The sequence below is a fragment of the Cervus elaphus genome, chromosome 29 (assembly GCF_910594005.1).
Source record: "Cervus elaphus chromosome 29, mCerEla1.1, whole genome shotgun sequence".
Taxonomy (NCBI): Eukaryota; Metazoa; Chordata; class Mammalia; order Artiodactyla; family Cervidae; genus Cervus; species Cervus elaphus.
Genome location: NC_057843.1, coordinates 8456138 through 8477509, shown reverse-complemented (window position 1 = coordinate 8477509; position 21372 = coordinate 8456138). Strand labels below are relative to the sequence as shown.

The window sequence follows — 21372 nt, the reverse complement described above, 5'->3', positions numbered from 1 at the left end:
ATTAATTTTTATTTGAGTACAGTCCGTAGGGTCACAAAGAGTTAGATACGATGGAAGCGACTTAGCGCGCACATGGTTGTTCTGCAATGATCTGCAGTACAGCAAAGTGAATCAGCTAAACATGTACATACATCCCCTCGTTTTCGGATTTCCTTCCCCTTTAGGTCACCACAGAGCGCTGAGTAGAGTCTCCTGAACCATATGGTAGATTCTTATTAGTTATATATTTTATACACGGTATTAAGAGTGTATACATGTCAACCCCAATCTCTCAATTCATTCCCACCTCCGTGTTATTAATTTGTCTCTGTGATCAATCCTCTTTTCTCAGAAGCTAAAGAAAGGTAGTAGTTTATACTATCTCCTTTCTCAGGAAATCAGCAGAGGGTCAGCTTTGTTCTGGCTTTTGTGCAGGTAGAGCGGTGGATGTGAGGGTGGGCACTTCCATCAACGCCCTGCAGCTTGCATGGGAACCTGGCTGCTAGTCGGGACTTGTCATCCCCCTCCAGCCCTGAGTGTGGGAGCACTGGACTTTAAAATGTTTTCCTTGCAGTAGTTATGACTTGGGAAAATTCCACAACTTACCCCACCTTCCCCCCAGGCCCAGGCAACTGAGGTGTTTGTATCTGGGTATCTGGAATGTGTGTGAGCCTGTGGGGGAAGGGGGACAGAACCAGGAAGGTGGGCCCTGGGACACTTCTGGGCCTGAGGCAGGAGACAGATGGGCCCCAGGCTGAAAGCAGGATGATGGAGGAGGCTGAGCCCTGCGCAGATAAGAGATAAAAGATCACATATTCCCAACTCTCAAAGTCAAGGAGACCTCCTCAACTACACGTTCGCAGAAATGCTCCTGGAGGTCAAAAAGGGAGGAGACGTCAGCTACCCATGAGCCTCTCTGATAGAATCCATCTTGGCTGAGAGATGAGCGCGCATAAGTAGGAGCTTCTTGAGATTCACCAAACAAGGCCTCAGTTCAGGTCAGTTCAGTCGCTCAGTCGTGTCCGACTCTTTGCGACCCCGTGAATCACAGCACGCCAGGCCTCCCTGTCCATCACCAACTCCCGGAGTTTACTCAAACCCATGTCCTTCGAGTCAGTGATGCCATCCAGCCATCTCATCCTCTGTCATCCCCTTCTCCTCCTGCCCCCAATCCCTCCCAGCATCAGGGTCTTCTCCAATGAGTCAACTCTTTGTATCAGGTGGCCAAAGTATTGGAGTTTCAGCTTCAGCATCAGTCCTTCCAATGAACACCCAGGACTGATCTCCTTCAGGATAGACTGGTTGGATCTCCTTGCAGTCCAAGGGACTCTCAAGAGTCTTCTCCAACACCACAGTTCAAAAGCATCAATTTTTCGGCACTCAGCTTTCCTCACAGTCCAACTCTCACATCCATACATGACCACTGAAAAACCATAGCCTTGACCAGATAGACCTTTGTTGGCAAAGTAATGTCTCTGCTTTTTAATATGCTATCCAGGTTGGTCATAACTTTCCTTCCAAGGAGTAAGCGTCTTTTAATTTCATGGCTGCAATCACCATCTGCAGTGATTTTGAAGCCCCCAAAAATAAAGTCAGCCACTGTTTCCACTGTCTCCCCGTCTATTTCCCATGAGGTGATGGGACTGGATGCCATGATCTTAGTTTTCTGAATGTTAAGCTTTAAGGCAACTTTTTCCCTCTCCTCTGTCACTTTCATCAAGAGGCTCTTTAGTTCCTCTTCACTTTCTGCCATAAGGGTGGTGTCATCTGCATATCTGAGGTTATTGATATTTCTCCTGGCAATCTTGATCCCAGCTTGTGCTTCTTCCAGCCCAGCATTTCTCATGATGTACTCTGCATATAAGTTAAATGAGCAGGGTAACAACATACAGCCTTGACGTACTCCTTTTCCTATTTGGAACCAGTCTGTTGTTCAAGACCAGGCAAATCAAAGTGACTGGCTGAAGGAAACCTGAAGAAATGCCCCAAAAAAGTAATTCAATCTGCCACGAGGATGCAACTCTCTGGGCCTGCCTGTGTGTCTATCCACACGTGCGTGTGTGCTAAGTCTCTTCAATCGTGTCCTCTGTCCATGGGAGTCTCCAGGCAAGAATACTGGAGTGGGTTGCCATGCCCTCCTCCATGGGATCTTCCCGACCAGAAATCGAACCCGCGGTTCTTACACCTCCCGCGTTGGCAGGCAGGTTCTTTACTCCTAGCACCACCCGGGAAGCCCCTATCTGCACATACTGTACTCTTTCCACCCCTAATAAACACTTCACTTGTTTCACTACTTTCTGTCTCTGTGGGAGTTCTTTTCTGCAAAGCCAAGAAGCCAGGGCCTTGTCACTGACCACTGGCCTAATGGCTAGGATCTGGCGCTCTCGCTGCTGGGACCTGACCTCAATCTCTGGCCGGGAACCAATACCCTGGTTCAAGCCACTATAGGCAAAGGCCACCCGAGATCAGGCCTGGAGTTCATTCCTCCTGAGGGGTGGTCCCTCCTGATGCTGGAACAGGGGAGTGAGAATTTAAGCCCATCTGGCTGTAGCCCTCTTGTAGGCTGAAAGCTCCTGTGTGTCCTGTTTGGGAGACGGTTTTAGGCTGGAAGGCTGAGCCAGGACCCGAGTCTGTGGGAAGGAAACGGGCTAAGTGGGGGCAACTGAGGGCAGGGCAGTGGCAACCCCCTTCTTGGGAGCCTGAGAAGAGACCTGAGGTCCAAAAGGCCCAGGCAGCTTGAGCCTTCGCCCTCCTCCTCTGGGCCTTCAAGCTCCTGCTCCGGGTTCTACTGAGCCACCGAGCTCAGTCTCAGCTTCAGCTCCTGCCCTGTGTGTGGTCGGGGTCATTGCTAAGTGACCCTTGCAAGGTCAGCCCCAGCAGGGTGAGGAGGTAGAGGGCTGGCTGCTGAGGGCCCAGGTTGGACCTGGCAGTGGTGAGGCAGGCTGATATCTTAAGGGCAGGTGCAGTTGAGGGGAAGTATTTTTAGGATAGAGAAGAATAGGACACATCTGAGATTAAGGAAAAGAATCAGGGAAGAAGTCTGTATTGAAGGTGGGAAAAAAATTAAGGCAGGGGACAACCAGAAAAGTAGAAAGAAGTGAGCCCAGGTTTGGATGAAGGAAGAGGCGAAAATGGGATGGGTGTAAGAGATGGAGAGGAAGAGGAAAAGGAGAGGGAGAGGAAGGGATGGTAGAGAAGTTTACACCTTTCTTCAACAGATGAGGAGGAAAAGATGGAAGGTTAGGATCCAGGGTCTCAACTCTCAGTCCCAAAAGAGCTTGCACTGACTCAGCTGTGTCCCACCAGGGATGACTCCGGCAGGCCAGGGTGGCCCCTTAGGAGTCTGGGTCTGGGGATACACAGAGGTGCCAAGCTGCAGATGTTGCTGACCTCTTTTTAAGAAGACAGTCTGACTTGTGGCAGCTCAGCCTTCAGAATTCGATGCTCCCAGACCATCTGCTCTCAGCTCAGACAGGTCATTAGTGGGCTTGTGAGAAGGAGGTCTGGGAGGAGCTTTCTAAGAAGCTGCATGTTGGGAAAGAGAGAGGACTAGACCACGGGTCAGGAGCACTGGGATCCAGTCCTGGTGTTCCTGCTCGCCAGCTGGCAGCAAATCTCTTTCCTTCTCTGAACCCTGGAAAACAGAGACAGGAAATGGTGCCATAAGGGCCCTAGGACTGGTCCCAAACTTCCTCTGCCCTGGGGTTGTTCCCAGTTCTCAGCGTAAAATCCGTACCTGTTATCTCCTGTAGCCATAGCCTGGTTCCTACTTAGCTGACCAGCAGGAATGCAGCTGCAAACAGCGACAATATGTCGGTGACACTGGGTAACTGATTTTCTGGTAGGGCATTCTCCTCCTCTCTTTTTATGGCTGAGGGGCAAACTCAACGGCCTTATTGATGGAGTTGTTAGGTGTTTAGATTGAGGGCTGGAAATCCTCCAGTCCAGGAGCCAGCATCCTCTCTTGTCTTCTTCATTTCCCTCAGGAAAAGGAGTTATCCCCTGCCCCCCACCCTAGAAAACTCGTCACGCTAAGATCTAAGACCGCAGAGGGTTCTGAATTGCTGAAAGCCAGCCCCCAATCTAAACAACCAAGGACTCCATCAATAATGCTGCTGGGTTGGGCAGAGTCAGCTGTCATTACCATCATCACACAGCAATCGCAGGGAGGTCTCTTGCTGGTTACGCTGGCGTCCCAGACTTCTCCACGGGCCAGTCTTTATTGTTGGAGAGGTGGGTATTATGGCTTGTCAGGCTCTTCCCCGTGAGAAGGCAGCACGCTTCTTACCTGAAGAAGAGGGGAGGGAAATCTGGGGAAGCAGATGGAAAAAAATCAATGAAACAAAAACCAAAGCAAAACTAAAAACAGCTTCCATAATCTTCCACAGACTGACCCAAAATGTTTGGTCTACTGACTCATAGAGTGGTGGTCAACTTAACCTCAATAACACTTAGCCTGTGGCCATCCATGGCTGAATGTCACAGGACTCTGCATGGTTCTGTTCAGCTGCCAAAACAAAGCACAACAGAGTGACGGTTTCAACAATAGACACATATTTTCTCTTCATTTTGGAGGCTGGAAGCCCAAGATTAAGATGTTAGCAAGGGTGCTTCTTATGAGGCCTCTCTCCTTGGCTTGCAGACAGACACCTTCTCCTTGTGTCCTCATGGCCTTTCCTCTCTGCAAGTACACATCCCGTGTCTCTTTTTGTGTTTGCATTTCCACCTCTTATGAGGATGCTAGTCAGATTAGATTGGGACCCACCCTAAAGACCTTACCCTGACTTGGTCACCTCTGTAAAGGCCCCATACAAATCCAGACACAGACCCAGCAATCCCACTCCTGGGCGTACACACCGAGGAAACCAGATCTGAAAGAGACACATGCACCCCAATGTTCATCACAGCACTGTTTATAATAGCCAGGACATGGAAGCAACCTAGATGCCCATCAGCAGACGAATGGGTAAGGAAGCTATGGTACATATACACCATGGAATATTACTCAGTCATTAAAAAGAATTCATTTGAATCAGTTCTAATGAGATGGATGAAACTGGAGCCCATTATACAGAGTGAAGTAAGCCAGAAAGATAAAGACCAATACAGTATACTAACGCATATATATGGAATTTTAAAAGATGGTAATGATAACCCTATATGCAAAACAGAAAAAGAGACACAGATGTACAGAACAGACTTTTAGACTCTGTCGGAGAAGGCGAGGGTGGGATGTTCTGAGAGAACAGGATTGAAACAAGTATACTATCAGGGGTGAAACAGATCACCAGCCCAGGTTGGATGCATGAGACAAGTGCTCGGGGCTGGTGCACTGGGAAGACTCAGAGGGATGGGATGGGGAGGGAGGTGGGAGGGGGGATCAGGATGGGGAACACATGTAAATCCATGGCTGATTCGTGTCAATGTATGGCAAAAACCACTACAATATTGTAAAGTAATTAGCCTCCAACTAATAAAAATAAGTGGAAAAAAAACCCCAAAAAACAAATCCAGACACTCTCTGAGGCCCTGGATATTAAGGCTTCTACATATGAATGTTCAAGAAACACAATTCAGCCAAAACCTAACTCCATCCACAGAATTACACAGACGTTAGGAGGATTTCAGAAATCCCTGAGTCCATTCCCTGGCACTTGCAGTGACGCTCAGGGTCATGGGGCCTTTGCTGGGAGTCACAGAGTAAGTCAGTGCAGGGCAGGGGCCTGGTCTTGGGGCTGCCCTGCTCAGCGGCATGACCCAGGTGGGCACCATCCTCACTTGTAAGAAGTGGATGAGGAGTTCTCTCGTGCTGGCTGTCTGTTGAGAACTCAGAGCGCAGTTACACTCGTAAACATGCTTTGTAAACCTGCACCCTGCCACTGAACTGTACAGTCAAACATCGTTAAAATAGTATGCTTTATGTTATGCGACTTTTACCACAATAATAAAAGACATTAAAGATAAAAGAAAATAAATCCGTCCAGCTACCCTCAAGAAGTATAAAAACAATCATGGTCTCCAGCCTGGATACATAACTCTTGGGAATCTTTTTCTAAAAAATAAACCTAGCAGAAAGGAAAAAAGAAATAGAACAAGAAAGAATAAAGTGCACAGAGGAAAGGGAAGGGATAGGAATAGAACACAGTAGACTAGCTAACAGGTAAGAATAGGGAATTGGGGGTAAAACTTCGGACTTAGTTATTTACACGTGTGTCCTGGTTTGTGATGTAGGCTGTGGTTCACAAAGAGCTTCGGAAGCCAATTCTCTGGGCTTTCCAGCCCTGTGTCTGCAGGCGTCTCCTCTAGGACCCAGGAATTATGACTTTCAAAACCTTAATGATAGGTCCTGCCCCTGTCCAGTTTTGAATGGAGTTATTTCTGAAAAGTAAATGCTTTTCCTATTGGAGTTCCCAAAGATTAGGGATAAGACTGCCAATCTGGTGAACTTCTGGATGGCTGCTAAAAATCACGTTTCCTTGCTGCCTCAAGAATTTTTTCAGGGCCATACTCCCAGAATCTCCCATTGCTTCTGGGCAACATTCCACTTGTGAATACAGAAGCTCCCCTACCCACCGATAACCTGGGTCATCTGGCTCTCACCTGCCCAATACTATTTTTTAAAATCTAGTTTTTAGTGTCTCTCGGGGTCATACACGTACGCAGTTTGAAGACTCAGACAGGCTCACCATGAACAAAGGTCTCCTTTGCCTCTGCCAACTGCCTCCTCTTTTCTGCTCCCCACAATCCACACTGGGGAATTTTCAGTGGATACCTGTGACATTTACCTCCATGTCAACAAAGAGCATGTTTTGACTACTGCTTCTTGATTTTTTCAGTTTTAGACATGATCTTTTTATTTCTTATTATGAAGCAAATTTAGCTCTTTTTGGTTTCTCCAACACGCCCTTCTAATCTCACCATATCGATAGCCAGTTCAGTTCAGTTCAGTTCAGTCGCTCAGTCGTGTCCGACTCTTTGCGACCCCATGAACCACAGCACGCCAGGCCTCCCTGTCCATCACCAACTCCCGGAGTTTACTCAAACCCATGTCCATCGAGTCGGTGATGCCATCCAGCCATCTCATCCTCTGTCGCCCCCTTCTCCTCCTGCCCCCAATCCCTCCCAGCATCAGGGTATTTTCCAATGAGTCAACTCTTCGCATGAGGTGGCCAAAGTATTGGAGTTTCAGCTTCAGCATCAGTCCTTCCAATGAATACCCAGGACTGATCTCCTTTAGGATGGACTGGTTGGATGTCCTTGCAGTCCAAGAGACTCTCAAGAGTCTTCTCCAACACCACAGTTCAAAAGCATCAATTTTTCGGTGCTCCAGTAGAGTTATGTAATTGCTTTAAGTATTCAGGGTCTGTAGTATGATTATATAAATTCTACTCACAACTGACCATATAATATACTATGCTTTTTCCCCAAACACAATTTTAAGTCTTCCCTGGATAGAAATGACTCGATTTTTCATTTGCTTAATTACTTATATGTTTAGCATTAATTCTACCCTCTAAACTAGCTGTGCCTAGTTGTGTAAGTCTCCTCTGAATACCCTCGAACACACTGGGCAATGCGATAACACCACCTTCTTGAGGAAACCCCCCAGAGCCCCCCAAACCTACTTCAAAATGTGCGGGGTGTTTCCTAGGCCTGCTTCACAGTTTTTTCTTGAGAGTTCTCTTCATTATTTTCTTGGGGATCTCTCTCATCTTGGCTGTTTTCTTTCTCAGATTTCAGGTCTTTTTCTTCCTTAATTTGTTTTCTCATTTTTATGACGCACATCATGGAGTCCCTTTCTGAGAAAGGGAATGTGGAACCAATGTTTTAAGAGCTTGGATACCCCAAAATGTCTTTATTCTACTCTTCCCCTTGGCTTAAGACAGACTTCCAAGTTGGAAATAACTTTTCCTTAGACTTTCGAAGATATTGTTCTATTATTTTCTGGCTTCCAAGGTTACTTTGAGGAGTATTTTTGACAAGCTATTTTTGTCATTGATCCTCTGTCCTCTGTTTCTCTGGAAGCTTGTGCATGAATATTCTCTTTTCTTGCTCTGAAATTTTGTGATGCAGTGGGAAGCTTTATTTTATCCATCATGATGAATACTCAGTGGATATGTATAGAGGTGGTGAGGGTTGTTGGGGTCCCTGTTGGAGAAGGCTGCTTGGGTGCTGCTGTTCTCTTTATTGCCTTCAGGAAGATGCTGTGGTCAGATCCCTCTTGGTGCTGGGTTTGGGCTGAAGGCATGTGCACTACTGAGGTGACCCCAGAGTGTGAGGGGTAGTCGTGTGTGGAGTGATCATAGGGCCAGGCCCGGCACATGAACCTGTCGCCCCCAGATCCAGGGTACAAGCGTGCTTCGTGTGACAGCAATTGCTGTTCAGTTGCTCAGTCGTTTCCGACTCTTTGTGACCCCTTGGACTGCAGCATGCCAGGCTTCCCTGTCCTTCACCAGCTCTCAGACCTTGCTCAAGCGTATGGCCATTGAGTCAATGATGCCATCCAGACATCTCGCCCTCTGTCATCCCCTTCTCCTCTTACCCTCAATCTCTCCCAGCATCAGGGTCTTTTCTAATGAACCGGCTCTTCACATCAGGTGGCCAATGTATTGAAGCTTCAGCTTCAGCATCAGTCCTTCCAATGAACACTCATGACTGATCTCCTTTAGGACGGACTGGTTGGATCTCCTTGCAGTCCAAGGGACTCTCGAGAGTCTTCTCCAACACCGCAGTTCAAAAGCATCAATTCTTTGGTGCTCAGCCTTCTTCAGGTTCACCTCTCACATCCATACATGACCACTGGAAAAACCATAGCTTTGCCTAGACGGACCTTTGTCGGCAAAGTAATGACAATGATACTGGTGTCTAAGATGCAGGCACCCGTGGGGTGACCAAGGCTCTGAGGCTCAGGGCAAGCACACTTGCTATGGTGGTGGTGGCAATGTCGAGTGTATACAAAGTGGTTTCTGAGCGAGGGTCTGGAGCATGTGTGCAACTGTTTGGGGGGGAATGGAGTGGGGACATGGAAGCTCTGGCCCTGGGGGATGCAGCGGCAACTCCTCCCAAGGCAGGGAGCACAGCAACGGCTCCTTCTAAAGGAGTGGGGGACACAGTAGTGGCTTCTTCTCCAGGGAGGCACAGCAGTGTGGATCCCAAGCAGCTGGGTCTGCCGGTGTCAGGCCAGTGTCAGCAAATACTGCAGCAGTCCTCGGTGGTGAAAGCTTTGGGTGTCTCCGTGGTGACAAGGGCTGCCGTGGTCTTCTGCTCTCTTTTCCCCCCATGTGGGAAGGTCCTGCTGAGGGCATCCGTCCTGGCACGGAACTGTGCCAGGCTGGGGGGTGGGGTGATCCCGGGAAGATGCTTCCAATGCCTTTCAATGCAGTCATCCTTGGGTTTTGTGCTTCACTGAGTTGCTGCAAGTTCTTTCATTCAGAGCTCTTCCAGTGCTATGCTACTTCATCTGCTTGTAGTTCTTCGTGTGTGTGTGTGTGTGTGTGTGTGTGTGTGTGTGTGAACTTCCTAGTGCTAACTGCCTGAGATCACGTCTCCTCCTTACTTTTCACCTTTTCTTTGATTTCTTTCCTTGGTGTTTGCTCTGGTGATTACAGTGTTACTGCCGTTCGGTTGCTAAGCCGCGTCCAGCTCTTAGCGATCCCATGAACTGCAGCATGCCAAGCGCCTCTGTCCTCCTCCGTCTCTCAGAGTTTCTCAAATTCACGTCCATTGAGTCAGTGATGCTATCTAACCATCTCATTCTCTGTCAGCCTCTTCTCCTTTCACCTTCAGTCTTTCCCAGCATCAGTGATTACAATATGCCTCTTCAATTGACTGTAATCTACTTTAAATTAGTGTAGTTTTTGGTGAAAGAAAAAGGAAACTTTGCACACGTGTAGCTCCATTTCTCGCTCCCCCCTTCTCTGTGCTATTCTTGGCATATATATTTATGTGTGCTACAAACCCACAGTATGATGTTATAATTTCTGCTTGAGCAATCATATGTGTTTTTTTAAGTTAAGAGAAGAAAAGATAATATATTATTATATATTTTTAAATTCACTTACATGCTTGCCATTTCCAGTGCTTTTCACTTCTTTTTGTCAGCTGGTTAACATCTGGCATCATTTTCTTTCAGTCAGATAGAAACAAATTCTCTGTTTTACTGATCTGGAAAAGTGTTTATTTCACCTTCACTTTTTAAAGATATTTTTATTGGATAATAAATTCTTAAGTGATAGTTCTTTTTTAAATTTTTTTATTTTAGCACTTTAAATATGCCATTCCAGTGTCTTCTAGCCACCACTGTTTCTGATGAGAATTCAACCACTAATTGAGTTGCTATTGCCATAAATATGATGGATCATTTTATTCTCTTGCTGTTAGCAGGATAATCTCTTTTCTTTGGTTTTCAGTATATAACCATGATGTCTCAGTGTGGTTCTTTGTGTTTATATTATGTTGGGTTCATTCTGTTTTCTGACTGTGGTAGTCTGTTTGGGCTACTATAACAAAATATCATGAACTGAGTGGTTTATAAGCAACAGAAATTTGTTTTCCACTAATCTGAAGGCATGGAACAACAGACTGGTTCCAAATAGGAAAACGAGTACATCAAGGCCACCCTGCTTATTTAACTTATATGCAGAATACATCATGAGAAATGCTGGACTGGATGAAACACAAGCTGAAATCAAGATTGCCGGGAGAAATATCAATAATCTTGGATATGCAGATGACACCACCCTTATGGCAGAAAGTGAAGCAGAACTAAAGAACCTCTTGATGAAAGTGAAAGAGGAGAGTGAAAAAGTTGGCTTAAAGCTCAACGTTCATAAAACTAAGATCATGGCATCCAGTCCCATCACTTCATGGAAAATAGATGGGGAAACAGTGGAGACAGTGGCTGACTTTATTTTTTTGGGCTCCAAAATCACTGCAGATGGTGATTGCAGCCATGAAATTAAAATACACTTACTCCTTGGAAGGAAAGTTATGACCAACCTAGACAGAATATTAAAAAGCAGAGACATTACTTTGCCAACAAAGGTCCATCTAGTCGAGGCTATGGTTTTTCCAGTGGTCATGTATGGTTGTGAGAGTTGGACTATAAGGAAAGCTGAGCACAGAAGAATTGATGCTTTTGAACTGTGGTGTTGGAGAAGACTCTTGAGAGTCCCTTGGACTGCAAGGAGATCCAACCAGTCCATCCTAAAGGATATCAGTCCTGGGTGTTCATTGGAAGGACTGATGTTGAAGCTGAAACTCCAATATTTTGGCCACCTGATGGGAAGAGCTGACTCATTTGAAAAGGCCCTGATGTTGGGAAAGACTGAAGGCAGGAGGAGAAGGGGACGACAAAGGATGAGATGGTTAGATGGCATCACTGACCCAATGGACATGGGTTTGTGTAAACTCTGAGAGTTGGTGATGGACAGGGAGGCCTGGCGTGCTGTGGTCACAAAGAGTCAGACACGACTGAGCGACTGAACTGAACTGAACTGAACTAATCTTAAGGCTGGCAAATCCAGGATCATGGTGCCAGTAGATTTGGGGTCTGGTGAGCATCTGCTTCGCTGATGACCGACCGTCTCTTTGCTGTATACTCGCATGGTGGAAGAGAACTCTCTCTGTATAAAATTTTTAAAAGGCCTTTTTTATTTAAGTTCACTAATTCTTATTGTTTTCCAGGTAAATAAAAGTGAGGGAATTTGCTTCTATCCAACTTACATGAGGCCATGCTCTCATGGCCTAATCACTTCACAAATGTTCCACTTCGTAATTAGGTTGGGCACGCTGAGTCCAACATACGAATTTAGGGGGACGCAAACATTCAGATCATAGCATTGACCCTTTAAGCTAATGCCATTCACTAACACTGAATAATTGTCAACTATTTTTTTCTTCAAATAGTTTTTCTGTGTCTTTTCTTCTTTCTTCTTTTTTGGGACTCCTATTACATTTATATTTGAACATTACACTTCGTTTGTCAGGTCTCTAAGTCTCGTTCATTTTTCTTAACTCTTTCTGCTTTTCTTTCTTTCTTTTTTTTTGATTCATTAACTTTCATTGCTCTATCTTCAAATTCACAACATCTTTCTCCTGCCATCTCAAATCTGCTATTGAACCTATATAGTTAATTTTCAACTTCAGTCTTTGCAGTTTTCAACTCCAGAAATTCCACTTGATTCTTGTTTATAATTTCCATTTTTCTGTTGAGAGTCTCTTATTGTTGATATATTCTCCGCATAAATTCCTTTAATTCTTAAATATATATTATTTTCGTTTCTTGAACATAGCTAAAAAAGCTGCTCTGAAATCTCTGTCAGCTAAATCCAACATTTGGATCCATGTGGCATCAGAATATTGACTTTTTTCTGATCACAGTTTCCTGTTATTTTTGTGTGCCTAGTAATTTCTAGTTGAAAACTGGACATTGCTATGAATTCTATTTTATTCCTGAATTTTGTTTATTTTTCTGAAAGTTGTTTCCTGTTTCATTAACTTTTCTGCATCTGAATTGCAAAGTTGGTCTCCTCCATGGTGTGCAGCCATTGACATCACTGTGTAGTGTTTACTTTTAGTATTTTACTTTGTTTTTCAGTCTGGCTCACTAAGGGTGCTCCCTGTTTGTGCACTATTTAATGGTCAGGTCATTATTTGGATAGAAGTTCTGCTCAGAAACCTTGAATATGTGAGCCTTCTACCTTCTGCTGTCTGAGTTGTGTGTGGTTGAAGGAACAAATTCAAATCTGCAGAGTGTCCTTCGGTATCCCTTGATTTTCACTTTTTTCTGGACTCTCTCTGGTCTCCCTGACTTGTGCATATTTTAGGAGTTGGTCAGGGACATGTGGGGAGTTTATTATCTCAGCCCTTTGGGGGCTCCCTTACTTCCAGAGTTCCCCCATTGCATTTCTAGGTGATCTTTAGGCTACTCTGAACAGAAGTTATGATCTCAAGCCCAGTAAAGCTGCAGCTTTTCACTTTGATCTGAACTGATTCCATGATCTTTAACCCATAAGCAGCAGATTTTCACCTCCTCACTCCAGATCACATCTGTCACCTCCACCTGGCTGCTGGTTTTCACTAACAGCCCTCAAATAAGTTCATCATTCACACAGTAAAATTGTGGTTCTTGGGACTTCCCTGTGGTCCGGTGGCTGAGATCACACACTCCCAATGCAGGGGGCCTGGCTTCCATGCCTGGTCAGGGAACTAGATCCCACCTGCCGCAACAAGAGTTCGCCTGCCATAACTAAAGATCCCGCCTGCCACAGGGAAGATCACAGACCCCTTGAGCAGCAACTAAGACCTGGCGCAGCCAATAAGTAAAATTATATTTTAAAAAATAAGTAGTAGCATAAAAAAAAAAAGCTGTTTCTCATCGGCCAAGCTAAGGTGTATGGACGAGGCACAGAAAGTCCAAACAAGAAGACCACAGACTCACAGCCGCTCTGATGCAGGAGCAGGTTTCCAAGATTAAACACGTCTCAATCTGTCTGCCTTTCGTCAGGCTCCAGCACCTTTAAATGGTGAATTTTGATGACTTTATCTGGCTTTATGCTTGTTTTCTTCAGAGGGAATTTGCCCCACTTCTCACACCACCATTCCTAAGTGAATCTTGGACTGGATTATTTTAATGTTTCTTCCCTTCAACTATTCTACTGTCCACAGCTTTTTTTTTTTTCAGAAATGTTCTGATGTCAGAAGGCTATTGCAAACACATGGAAGGATAGCTCCGAATTTTGCATATGTCACCTCAAATGTGCAAAAATAAATGGGGCAGCCAGTGAGGTTGAACACTGAGCTGAGAAGGGGAGGATCAGAGCTGGAGTCTCATCTCAGTGCAGCCCTGGAGCCCTCTCTGAGGTTCTCCAACAAAAGTTTCTGCTGAGGACACCCCTCGCCTCACCTCCTGTGTCTGGCTGCTTCCAATCTTCTCTCCCGGCTCCTCCTCCCCTCCCCCTGCCTTTCTTATGGATGCTATGACTCTGTCGGGGTGAAAATGGCTGAAAGCAACTTTCACTTCTGCTTAAACAACTGAAACCCAAGTGTAAGGTCATTTCCTCCTTCTTTTCTGGGTGGCTGCTGGAATCCATTTTTGGGTTTTTTTCCGATCCCTGTCTGTTGGGGGTGGACAGAAAGGTGACCTTTTTTCCCCCAAAATCATACAAAAGCCAGCTTCCCTGAACTCCTTTCCCTGCACACCTCTCACATCTCCTCTCACACTAACCTTGAATAGATAAGTCATTGGAGGAAATGGATTTTCTCTTTAGAAAGGTAGACTCCCTGTTTCCCACTGTATTCTCTGTATCCTCGGGTTCAAGTATGTACAAATTCTTCACAGTTCACTTATTTAAGCCCCATAGATTAAAAAAAAATTTAGACATAATTCAGGCAGTATCACTGGACCCTTGGTAAGTAGGAAGCTCAATGCGGGCTCTGCCTCAGAGTTTGCAGGATCCTTAGTGACAAACCATGTTCAAAGCCTCCTCCTTGGTAATGTCCTCCATAGTCCACGGTGGAGTTACTGCTCCTGCCTCTGTTCTAACACGTGCCTTGTTGAGGTACCTAGGGCCTCACTTACCACACGCAGTCATTGTTGTCTATCTACCAGACCCCTTCCAGACACCTTAGACTGGCTCCCACAGAAGGCAGGCATGCTTACTTATATCTGTATCCCCAGCCTCTTGTGTGTTCTTAAAGCAAACAATCAGAAAAGTTTGTTGTGTTAGTTGAATTGAAATAACAGGACTGAATAATCTCTCCTCAATTCAGTAACTTTTCTGTATTTAAGACTTTATTTTATTTTTTTGACTTCCAAGTTTTGTTTCATTTTTAATTGGAGGATAATCGCTCACAGTGCTGTGTTGGTTTCTGCCGTACAACGATATGAATCAGCCTAAGTACACACATATATGCCCCCTCCCTCTGGGGACCCCTCCCACCGCCTTCCTCTCTCTCCTCTAGGGTGTCTCAGAGCACCAGGCTGAGCTCCTGTGTAGTTACTATAGATCGAATCAGTAACTTTTAAATCATAAGTTTAAGTGGTTTGGGAGTCTTCAAACTAGAGTGTAAATGCTTAGGTCCAACTCTCAGGTGTCAGGAAGTGAATACAAAAATAGTAACACCTACGATTCACTGAGCAGAGTCAGTTCTGGGCATGGCTCTGGGCCCTTTGCTGTCAAGGATGCAAGAAGACAGAGCAGTTTTTCTAAAAGATCAGGTTTGGCACTTGGATTAGGCATATTCACATCAGCTACCAGTTATTTGGAGTTCTCATGTGCTAAATACTGTAATAGAGGCTTTTTATACATTAATCTGTCTGTTCTCACAAAAAATCTTTTGGGGGAAATAAAACAGATTGTTTCCAAGGAGGCTTAGAACCCAAGATCTCTATGTTGCTGCTACGGTTGCCATGAACATCTGTCAAGAAACTTTCCTGCCAGAGACTCACAGCGAATTACTCTCTTAATCCTAAAATCCAAGGGAAGGGACTCCCTGAAGAAGCTGAGATTCTGAACTGTAGTCCCAGGGAAGGAGTAGAAGCCAATGTATCTAAATTCTATCCTTGTCCCCCCCATATCGAGGTTCCCAGACATAAAGGCAAGAGAGGAGATCACCCATTGGCTCCCTTTGGTCCGCAGGTCAGAAAGTAGGAGGCCAGTGGCTCACTCTGTCCGGCTGAACCAATAAGTCTCCAGAGGGCATCTCAGCAAACTTCTTGGTCCCGTTGGTCCCTCAGCTGGTGTGGTAAAGGACAGCACCTCACCACTCTAGATGTTACGGTCCCTCCCCATCACCTCCATCATTCTCTGCTCCTCTGAGTTTTTGCAGTGGAGTGACATAGCACAATTGTAAAGGCTCTGAGATCAGAGTCAAGGACTGGCTAGAGTCAAGGGAATTTCCTTACTGGAGACAAGGGAATTAAGCCACATTTTTGCCGTCACTCCATTCTATCATTTGTGCTCTTAGTATCCCATGAGCTGGGTATCATCAGGACTATTTGGAAGACAAGACAAAGCCAGTCTGGCAAGGGAGATGGCCACCTTGCTCACACAGATGGCATAAGGCAGCAGAACCCAAGCTCCTGCTTGCCTTGCAGACAACCCTGCGAGGCAGCGTGAAATACCTTGCAGGGTTAACTTGGAGGTTTACTAACTCTTCAGGCTCACTGCAGGAAAAAACATCTCCCTGTTGTTAAACCAAAGCCCCTTGGGAAAACTTTCTGACGGCAGAGGGGCACAGTGACAAACGAGGCGCAGCTCCAGAGAAAGACCAGCTGCTTGTGGTCCTTGCTCACAGGCTTTTCCTGGGCACAGAGAGCCCAGGAAGGCTTTCGAAGGGCCGGTGGGAGGGGCGGGGCTCGTGGAGGCAGCTGTGACCACAGACGGGGGTGGGGGGGTGGCCTGCCATCTCCGCAGGGTGCTTGCCATCGTCGGCAGGAAGCCACGAGCTGCTGAAGTGACTGAGACGCCTGGGATGGGCTCCTGCTTCAGGATTGTTTCTGAGTTGCTGGTTGTAGCCAGGAGGCCGCTGCCCCACAAGGCACCGGGATTTGAAGAGCTATGGTGAGCAGCCGCTGAATACTGCCAAGGTAAGACTCATCTTCCGCCTTCCTGATCATCGCATTTCCTCATACAGCGCCGGCAGTGCTTAGGGGCCCGTGGGTGGGAGAATGGGCAGGAACATTGCTATGGGTGTTACAGGGGAGAGGGAAGACTTTCTTAGGATCTGAGCCCCGGCTGTGGATAGATTGCCCCGTCTTTTGTTCATTTCTATTTTAGAGGGTTTTAATTTTTTTTTTTCATCTTATTTTTAATTGGAGGACTATTACCTGACAATATTGTGATGGTTTCTGCCCTACTTCAATATGAAACGGTCACCCAGGAGAGTTTTTTTGATTGATAAAAGTTCAGTCCATCTAGGATAGAGTCTGCTCTTCAGGCCTTCAAAGCTGGAAGAGTTGGTGAATGTGCCAGGGAAGAGAGACAGGAGGAGGCTGTGGGTGGGGTAAGGGTATGGATGGGCGCTCAGGGCTGTGTGCTCCAGGCAAGAGCCTCCCTGTGAAGGAGGGTAAAGGTTCCATGGTGCCAAGCTGATGCAGGGCTGCAGTGACGTGTGGAGGGTCTGACTCAAGGTCAGTGATTGGCTGTTGCTTTCCTTTCATTTTGGTCTTCTTTTTAAAATCAGGTTTTCCATTTTTCAGACATTTGGAGGTAGGGTGATGGAATAGGCTTGTTGCTGTTTGGTTGCTAAGTCATGTCCAACTCTTTGCGACCCCGTGGACTGTAGCCCACCAGGCTCCTCTGTCCATGGGATTCTCCAGGCAAGAATACTGGAGTGGGTTGCCGTGCCCTCCTCCAGGGGATATGCCCAACCCAGGGATTGAACCCATGTCTTCTGCGTTGGCAGGTGGATTCTTTACCACTGAGTCACTAGCGAAGCCCTGGAATAGGTTTGAAGATGGCCTGTTTGGCTAAGAGAGCTCTTTGGCCAACTATGAAAAGGAAAGAATAGTTGATATCTTGAGAGGATTTTAAAAATTCTAGGATTTTGACAACTTTTCCAGTCATTTCCTAACTGGCCAATGTGTTCACTCACCCTCAATTGCCACATGACCAAGGAACTAAAGAACTGTTATTACAGTGCTTCTGTCATTATAGATAAGAATTCCACATGATATATGTCAACGCCCTTCCCTCCTGGAAGGGAGTTTGAATCCCCTCAGCTTAAGTGAGGACTGGACTTACTAGAGAGTATGGAAAAGGAAAACCAGCAATCCTGCAGTGGAGAATCCTGGCCCCAAGGTCAAGGTTAACATCTCCAGGGATAAGTCACATTGTATTTATTGTGTAACTTTGGCTGCAAGGAGAAAAGTACTTCACCTCCATGCTATTCCTTCCTCAAACCCCTAATTCTAGTCTAGTTATGAGAAAACATCAGACAAACCCAAATTGAAGGTCTACAGACTACTTGAACTTCAAGATTTTCAAGGTCATGACAAACAAGTGAAGATAGGAAAATTGTCACTTCAGAGGAGAGTAAGGAGAAATGACAACTAAATCCAGAATTCACATATGGGTTGGATTGGATCCTGGAACAACAACAACCCCAAGGTCATTAGTGAAGAACAGGGGAACTCTAAGTAAAGTCTGGAGTTTAACAACTATCACTGATGTGCCTTTCTTGGATCCGGCAAGTGTACCATAGTTAGGAAAGACACCAACACTAAGGGAAGCTGGGTGCAGGATGCATGGCAAGTCTCTATCCTATCTTTGTAATTTTTCTGAAAACCTGAAATTATTCCAAAATAAAAAACTAAAAAATAAAGATCCATGCTCATCCTGCCTTGGAGCAGAAACAGTCAACATCTGAACACGCTTGGGAAAATTGGTGTCCATGGCCCAGGGGGCCAACCCACTCTTTGAACATTCTGGAACCCGGAAAGCCTCTTGCATTTTCTATTAGCCTCTCTCCCAGTGCCCCACCTGATTCTCAGAAAGCGCCATATTTCCCTCTCTTCGTGGTCTTCCTCATCATTCATTTATTTTTTCATTCAACACACATTTCTGAGCCCTCACTCTATGTCAGGGGGACTTAGGCCTAAGGACCGCACTTCTGTCCCCCAGCGGAGCTCACTGTGCTGGGTCAGGCTCCTGGGCCTCCAGCACCTGCCCAGCTGCCCACACCTGGCCCCTCCCCAGTGAGGAAGCAGGAGGCAGAGTGTGGAGGCCAATGAGGGCCCAGACCCGGCGTGGAATACCCGGATGGACTCTGCCATCCTGGGCTCACCCATCCCTGCAGAATCTGTGGTCAGCCAGGCGGCAGTGAACTGTGCTGCAAACACTCTTCCATGAGCAGAGCATCTCCCGAGGAATGCAGAGACAAACTGGAACTCTCAGAGCCAGCTCCTGCTTGAGTGCCGCCTGGGCGGCCTGGTCCCTGCACAGACCCTAGAATCTGCAGCATCCGGACGAGATCTCCAGGGGCAGCAGCCTTGCTTTAAGGATCAAGTGTTTGGAGAGGTACCAGGGAGACAGAGAAACCCAACCCACCTCCCTCAACACACATACACATTCACACACACACACACACACACACACACACACACACACGCTTCACAGGCCCGGCAGAGCAGGTGTGCCCTTGTTCAAAGGCGATGTCTCAACCAGATTAGAGAAAGCTTCGGAAGCAGACTTGAAAGAGGAAAGAATTATGAAGCTGTGGGGAGAGAGCGTTTACACGAAAATCACAACGCTGAGATGAAGATCTGCGCTGAAGAGCGGTGATTACCCCGGGCCTGCAGCCCCTTTCCTGTCACGTCTCCTGCCCCTCCACTGCTTCTGGAGCACAGCAGGCCCCTCCTGCGGGAGGACAGCACGCCCCTCCTGCCGGAGCACACCAGGCACCTCTTGCGGGAGCACAGTACGCCCCCCCTGCGGGAGCACAGCACGCCCCTCCTGCGGGAGCACAGCACGCCCCTCCTGCGGGAGCACACCAGACCCCCCCTGCGGGAGCACCCCAGGCCCCTCCTGCGGGAGCACACCAGGCCCCCCTGCGGGAGCACAGCATGCCCCTCCTGCGGGAGCACACCAGGCCCCCCCTGTGGGAGCACACCAGGCCCCTCCTGTGGGAGCACACCATGCCCCTCCTGCGAGAGCACACCACGCCCCCCCTGCGGGAGCACAGCACGCCCCTCCTGCGGGAGCACACCACGCCCCTCCTGCGGGAGCACAGCAGGCCCCCCTGCGGGAGCACACCAGGCCCCTCCTGCGGGAGCACAGCACGCCCCTCCTGTGGGAGCACACCACGCCCCTCCTGCGGGAGCACACCAGGCCCCTCCTGCGGGAGCACACCATGCCCCTCCTGCGGGAGCACACTAGGCCCCTCCTGCGGGAGCACAGCACACCCCCCCCTGCGGGAGCACAGCACGCCCCTCCTGCGGGAGCACTCCAGGCGCCCCCTGCGGGAGCACTCCAGGCCCCCGTGTGGGAGGCTCTGCCTGCTGCATCTCCCCTCTCACCCAGGCAAGCCGCTCCTGTCCTGGCCTCAGGATCAGTGCCCGTGTCTTCTCTCCTGTCACGTCGTGCTGTGCCATGCCAAGTCGCTCAGTCGTGTCCAACTCTTGGCGACCCCACGGACTGTCTCCCACCAGGCTCCTCTCTCCATGGGATTCTCCAGGCAAGAATACTGGAGCGGGTTGCCATGCCCTCCTCCAGGGGATCTTCCCAACCCAGGGACCGAAACTGTGTCTCTTCTGTCTCTGGCTTTGGCAGGCAGGCTCTGTACCACTGGCATCACCCGGGAAGCCTACCAGTGCCCAAACAGTCCCGGAGTCCACAAGGCCTCTGGCACATGCCTGGGGTGCTTTGTTGGCAGGCCTGCTGTCCCTCTGGATCTGGGCTCTTCCAAAACAGGGACCAGGCCCTCCCTCCAAACATTATCCAAAACAGGAGAGTGTTTTAGAAAGAACTTGAAGCATGAATGAGGGTGTTAAATAAGAATTATCTTCCTTTCTGTGTACAAAACATAGATTGGTTCTTTATTTTTTCACCAAGAGGGCCAACTTATGGTGAGATATCTAGCTGTGTTTATTATAGTTAGACAAATGACCTATGTTTCAACTGTCCATTTTTACAGTTATTCTACCTTGTATTGCTACAGAAATTCTATAAAATTATTTCACAGTAAGATTGTTTTTAGTCTTACCATTTCTAAAGTAAGTGAGACTTTTAAAAAATAAATTCTTTATTTTTAAATATTGCACTTTAAGATAGGATCAAAAGTAATAAACCATTTATGATTTTATTTGGGTGGCTTTATGGGAAAGGCTGAAGTTTCCATTTCCTAATGGAAAGGAGCCATTTCTGTTTTGTGGTGTCTGTCCCTTTGTCTCTCTGGTGGACTCCCTGGCACCTGTCAGAGCTGTCGGGGACATGTCAGGTTAAGACTGAGAACAGGGGTGTGCTGGCAAATGTTTAACCTCTGATTTTCTGGGAAACACACACACAGACACGTAAGTTAATCATCAGTTTTACTGGTATAAAGGATGAGTAACACTCATTTACAAATATTAATATATATAATACCCATTCTTATAAATACCACATAACCAACTGATTCTCCCTAGAATGCTCTTGTGAACTTTTGCCAGACTCTTGGACCCAAAGTCAAGCAACTGATGCACATGGACGTCACTGATATTTTCATTTATTCCAAGAAGTAAGATCAGAGTGAAACCACAAAGACTTGTCTGAACTGCACTTGATAGTCTGTGGGGTGACCCACTTCTTTACTAAATTGGATAACAGTATTTTATTACTTGAAAAATTTTCTCCATGTTGAGGGGTGCTATCCAAAGCTGCAAATCTTTTTAAGAGAAATCAACACTACTAA

The 21372-nt window shown here is 47.0% G+C and overlaps 1 protein-coding gene and 1 long non-coding RNA gene across 2 annotated transcripts in view; one reads left to right on the top strand and one right to left on the bottom strand.

Moving 5' to 3' along the window:
- Positions 1-3377: 3377 nt before the first annotated feature.
- LOC122685967 lies at positions 3378-4276 on the bottom strand. Its single transcript, XR_006338591.1, has 3 exons — positions 4124-4276; positions 3716-3772; positions 3378-3613 (listed from the first exon to the last, which is right to left on the bottom strand). It is a non-coding gene; the product is annotated as an uncharacterized LOC122685967 (long non-coding RNA).
- Positions 4277-16381: 12105 nt separating this feature from the next.
- BLK (BLK proto-oncogene, Src family tyrosine kinase) overlaps positions 16382-21372 on the top strand; it is a 51454-nt gene continuing 46463 nt past the window's right edge. Inside the window, exon 1 of the mRNA XM_043891215.1 lies at positions 16382-16570. The gene's annotated coding sequence lies outside the window, so the exon portion shown is untranslated. The remainder of the gene's footprint in view (positions 16571-21372) is intronic.